We start from the raw sequence: 6,199 nt of genomic DNA, 5'->3' as shown, positions 1-6,199 counted from the left end.
CCAACGCTGGGATTACAGGCATGCTCAGTGCATCCAGGGGTGGGATTGGTACAGCATTTGGTATCACCCATCAAACCCAGTTCCTATGCTTGCTTAATCAGGCCCTTAATCTGCTCAGCTATCTCGCTGGCCTTCTCATTTAACTTTAATCAGCTTCTTAAAGACCCTAGGGCCAAATATACCTTTAGTATAGGGTGGCACAGTTTAGTTCATGACCCTCATTTTTTATAGACTATTATTGTTTCTAGGCTTTTCCTTGGGAAAAACTAAAACCTCAGTTTTGAAAAAAAAAAAAAAGGCAATTACATGAATGCATGTTCTTTCTCATTGAAATTTAAGCAAGAAATACCTGGCAGGGGAGATACTATGATCATGAAGTGGCTTCCCAAGGGTGAGGCTTATCCATCGCACTGCGGAGAGGGTGACCTCTGAGATTTTCTTAAATGTGGGAAACTCGACTGCTTAATTTGTGGTAGTGGGGGCTACTTATGTGTTTTCCCCTTGGGGGTGCAAACAGAAGTAAATTATGAGGCTCAGTTGAACTTATTTTGTTTTATACTTGCAGCTCTTCTTTCACATTGGCTCCTAACAATGGTAATAAAATACCTTGTTTGCATTGTGTTATTATATACTTAGAATAATTTTAGAATAATAATACTACCACTACTACTAAATAAGATGAACATTTCTTTGAAATTCTATTTGTCTTAAAATAACATGTCCCCTTAAACAGGGACACATGGTCTTTTTTAACTGATCTGAAATAATTCTCTTCTCCACTTGGCCTTGTCATGATTTAATATACATTTTGATAAACAATTTTTATTCTTTGAGAATTTATCTCTTAGATTAATTTTTGAGGAAACAAGACATTTTTAGTCCCCAAATCAAAATTATATAATATGGGATATTTTGAAGAGTGGCTGAAGTTGGAGATTGATCAAGGTCAGCCTCAAGAACACATCACCTGAGAAAAGTCACATGGATAAACTAATCTCAAGAGGGAACACGGGGCCTGAAGCAAGCCACATGGCTAAACTATTATGCAAACAGGTTTCATGTGATTTTCAACCTCTCTAGTATAAGTAAACATGCTGCAGACCTTGGAGCTCTCCTCCTCCTCCTTCTCCTCATTCTCCTTGTCTTCCTCATCCTTCTGGTCCTCTTCCTCCTCTTCTTCTTCTTCCTCTTCTTCTTTCACCTCTTCTTTCTCCTCTACATCCTCCCCTTCTTTCTTTCATCCTTCCCATCAGGACAGAGGCTCCACAGGGCCTCAGTTTTTCTATTCTGACTCTTCCTTTTTTCCTTCATCCTCTCGTCATCCTCTCCCTGGGAACCAAGAGCTACACAGGACAGAGCAGGATTTTCTAGAAGTCCCATGCTTGTGGCAGCATCACTCCAATTTCTGCCTTTATCTTCTTTTGAGCTTCCCTATGTGGGTGTCTCTGCATCTTCAGATGGCTATCTTCTTATAAGAACACTCATCATATTAGATTAGGAGACCACCCCACTACAGTGTTACCTCATCTTAGTTAATTACATTTTCAATGACACTATTTCTAAGGAAGGCCACATTTGGAGGTGATGAACAAAGGGGATAGAGGTGATATGGAAGCAAAAAGTGACACATGATTAGATTCTGGGATTTTTAAAGGTCTGTTTTCAGAAAACACAGAAGGATAAGATGCTTTAGCAATTATTATTCCAAGCTTTTTGTGGTATGCTAGAATAATTAATGTACTATTTGCTGAGATAATAAAGAAGTTTTGAAGAAGCAATCAAAAATTTGATTAATTTTAAGAAGCACACTAGACAAGCAGATGGTGATGATTAGAAACAGGTAGATATACAAATGTGGACTCAAGAGGAGAACACTGGACAGTAAGTGTACACTTGGGAGGCTTTAGTAGGATGCCATCAACAGCTGTGAAGCTACAGGAACTCACACAGACTGAACATGGATAGTGACTGGGCTCTGAGCAGTAGAGAGTTCGAATACTGGAGAAATTAAAGGGGATTCCCAAAGGAAGCTGAAAAGTATTGGCATGAATATCAATAAAGGCATCTTTTTTAGTTGCAAATGACTACATATTTGAAGAAAAAGAATACTGATGAGTTCCTCCACCAAATGAGGATAGGAACTGCCCATCGGATACGGCAATGTGAAGGTCACTTGTGACCTTGACAAGAGCTTCTGACAAGAGAGCCAAGATCAAAATCTGACTAGCTCAAGCTCACAAGAGAGTGGAGAAAGAAGATTTGTGCCCAGGGAGAGTAGAAGAGTCTCAGGAAGTGACGTGAAAGAGGAAGCAGAGGAGTAGAAAGTTAGCTAAAATGAAAGTCAGATTCAAAGAGAAACTGTTAAGATGACCAGTAAGGAGGGAGAAATTGGTGATCCAGAAGTCCGAGGTGACAACTGTAGATAGAATCAAGTTGATATGAGGGGATCTAGGAAGGCACTGGCCTTATCTCAAAGATATGACTCTTATCTACAGCTCATCTTTAAAAGCCACAAGGAGACCAGGGTACTATTGTAGAGTTTAGGCATAAGTCAGTTTGATGTTTTGTTTATACAAACATGAGATTTACTTCTATTTTCTAAATATAATAGGAATCAGGAACATTAATTGAAAGTCCTCCGGATTAAGACTATGATGGACACTTGAATGGATACACTATTCATTTTATAAATGTACACTGAAGGTTTATTTTCATCACTTGTTACTTATCATCACACATAAATATATATGAAAATATTTTAAAAGACTTTAGAATTTTCCACTATGAAAGTTGATTTCAGTTTCATTAAGGAAATAAGGAAGACATTGTAATGGAGATGACTTATTACATCATATAAAATTTAAATGCTGTTGTTTGGGATTTAAAAAAGAAATGCTCATTATAGATGTGATGGGCCATAAGCCAAACTTTCATAAAATTTTGATAATTCGCTCAGCTATAAAAATGATATAGTTCAAAAGAAAAGAGGCTTGTTCATCTCTACTCATCTGCTAGAAATTACTAACATAAGTGTAGGAAGCAAAAAAGACCAGAAACAAACAATGGAGCATATTTTATTCACCAAATAGTTAATAGAAGCAAACAATGAAAATTGCTTAAACAAAAATTTACTATCAGGTGGTACAATAAGAAATAAACTTGCACTACGTCCAAAAAATGCTGGTATTTACTTCCTGTTTGTGACAAGTATACAATCCAAAAAGCATAAAATAAAATCTTGATGTAAGCATGACTACTCTTGGATAAAGCCTTTCTAACAAAAATTGTCTAAGAATGTGTTTTGTTTAAAACTAAGGTTAAAAATTTCTACCTCTGTGTTGACCAATCATGTCCTTGATGTCCTCATATTTTCATACTGATTTGTGTGTTTGTGTATCTGTGTGTTCCAAAAGAAAAAGGAGAATAAAAAGTTAAAAGTTTACTACTATTCTTTTTTTAAATACATGTTCTAGCTTTGAAGAGCTGAAAATCTGGATAAGATTATATACTGAGAACTGAGTGTGGTAACCCATGATATAATTCCAGCTCTCAGAATGCTTATAGCTACCTGGTAAGATACTGTCTCTAAAAAAGATAAAAGGTTAATTTTTAAAAAGATAGTACAGGGGCCTACCAGATAGCTCAGTGGATTAAAGCACCTACTTATGCAAACACAGAGACTGGGATTCAATCCCTGAGCTGTGCCAGCGCCACCCCCGGGAGTGTCCTGAGACGGCAATCGAGACTGGGCATGGTGGCACACACCTGTAATCCCAGCACTTGGGAGACTGAAAACAGGAGGATTACTACAAGTCCTATCTGTGTAGTGAGATCCTGTAAACCCTGTACTAAATAAATTAAAAATAATAATAAAAAATAAAGACACCTTGAGAAAGTGGATGCACAGATTTTTATGTAAATGAATATGATTTAACTAACACACACACACACACACACACACACACACACACAACACACACGTGCAAGCTAACAGAGAAAATTCAGTTCCTAAGGGCCTGGCTCTAGACTAAAGCCTTTTGAATGCCAACGAGGGAGGGTACATAGGTTTGAGGTATAATAAGTTTCCAGATTTGGCTTCTCAAGAATGTTTGAAATAGCTAACAAATACATTTCTGGTCTTGTTTAGTGGTATGATTATTTGCTAAATTTCATGCTTCTCTTCTATAGCTTTTTCTTTTTCCTCTGGTTCCCCCTTCCCCCCTCCTACTGCTTCTCTTTTTCTTTTCTGCCAGCTTTTCTTCCTCCCAGGAAACAAAAAGGCTTAGTTACTGATTCTTTTCTTTGCCAACAACAAAAACAACCAGCACTGTTACATTAGTCATTGTTCTAAATATATTTATTGTTTAATCTTCACAATACCTTTTGATGTAGAGGCTTATTACTGTCATCTGGCAGTGAGAAAACTGAACTCAAACTATTTGCCCATGTAATTAGACCAATACTTTTTACAATGGTTCTATACACTTCAATTTTTTGCATAAAATCTTTTTCTTACTTTTAGAATATAACATATTTTCCCCACTACTGGAGATTGGACCCAGGGTCTTCACATTACGCCATATCCTAGGCCTTTTGTAAATGTTGTTTGGTTGGTTGGTTTTTGTTTGTTTATTTGCCTTTTCTTGAGACAGTATCTTACTAGGTAGATTAGGTTGTCCCTGAGCTCACTAAGTCATTCAGACTGGCCTCCAACTCTTGGTGATACTCCTATCTCAGCCTTCAGAGTGCTCAGATTACACGTATGAACTCAATGATACAGGATCTTTCTAAGTTGCTAAATTGCCTATGATGGACTCAAATTTGTTTTCCTCATCTCTCAACTTAATAGAGTGTGGGAGTTACATATATGTGTCATCATAGCTGGCTAAACTGTAACTCTTTTCTTCATACAAAAGAATTCCTAAGTATATTATGATGACTTGGCTCACATAATTGTGGAGGCAAGAAATGCCAAAATCTGAAGTCTCCAAGCTAGAGACCCAAGAGTATTAGTGATGTAACTCTAGTCAGAACGAAAATCCAAAGGCAGAAGACCCACGTCCTAGCTAGAGTTATGGTGTCATCTGGGTGGCAACATCTTGTGAGACAACATCTTTCAAGATATGGTAAAATACCTAACATATGGTCCTGTGTCTGTGATAGCCACAATACTGAGGACCAGCAATCAAGAGATACAAATGAAAATGATTTATTTCATCTTGCTTCCTATTTCTATTTTAGACTTTGCACATCTTGTTTCCAAAGAAATCTTCCACTTGAGGACACAATGATTATTTCATAAATGGGAAGCTGAAATTGCCACCTAGGCAGATGAACTTGCATGACTGTGAATAAACAGACAAAGTGAAAGATGAAGGTAGCTGATTCTTCAATGAATAGATACAAGACAATAGAAATAAAGAGGAATGTGTCTGGAATGTAGATCTCATATAGGAATTTCTATATACTGTGATTAAATGAAATGGCAAACTACAATCACTCAATTTTTTTACTGAAGGATTAGTAAGACTTATTTTTATTCATTTTAATAATCACTTAATTATAATTCAAGCAGGACTATAGCAGCTTCTCTTCCTCCTCCTCCTCTTCCTCTTCCTCTTCTTTCTCCCCTTTTTTCCCTTCTTCTCTCCTTCTTCTTTTTTGGCTTTATAGTCTCTGTTCTACATTCTTTTCCTTTTTTGACAATTAAATGTTATTTTATATTTCATTCACTTCTGTATTACTATGACACTATTTTAAAATGAAATTCAACTGATAAGCTATATAAAAACAGGGTAAGAAATAAACTCAGTTTATAAAACATAGTTTCCCAAAACCTGGACTAAACAAACACAAAAAATGAGCATTATCTATAAATAAAAAGCATGAACTTTGTATTATCTTGTGGGTAAAGAATCAGCTTATTCTACTTGTATGTGGAACAAGTGCATTGTGTTAGACATATCTTCATTATTGTATTTATGATGAATTTAAGTAGCTTAGGATGACATCCCTGGTTGCTAGGGTGACAAATGGTGGACTGTGGTGGCTTTGTAATGTGTAAGTATGGCTGAACTGAACTGTATTTCCAAAACTGCATCTCCAGTATGCTACCAGTTAGAATAAGATACAGAGCAGGTCCTCATGTAAATACCAGAGGACAGAAGCAAGCGGCATCCATGTTTTGAGAGCTTACATG

At 36.6% G+C, this 6,199-nt stretch overlaps 1 non-coding gene across 1 annotated transcript; it reads left to right on the top strand.

Annotated features, from left to right (window-relative positions):
- The first annotated feature begins 341 nt into the window (after positions 1-341).
- On the top strand, positions 342-503 carry LOC111818056. Its single transcript, XR_002822126.1, has one exon. It is a non-coding gene; the product is annotated as a U1 spliceosomal RNA (small nuclear RNA).
- The last annotated feature ends 5,696 nt before the right edge of the window (positions 504-6,199 follow it).

The sequence above is a fragment of the Octodon degus genome, unplaced genomic scaffold, assembly GCF_000260255.1.
Source record: "Octodon degus isolate 3935 unplaced genomic scaffold, OctDeg1.0 scaffold00078, whole genome shotgun sequence".
Lineage (NCBI taxonomy): Eukaryota > Metazoa > Chordata > Mammalia > Rodentia > Octodontidae > Octodon > Octodon degus.
Note: the sequence above shows the minus strand (reverse complement) of the source record. Positions and strands in the feature narration are given on the sequence as shown.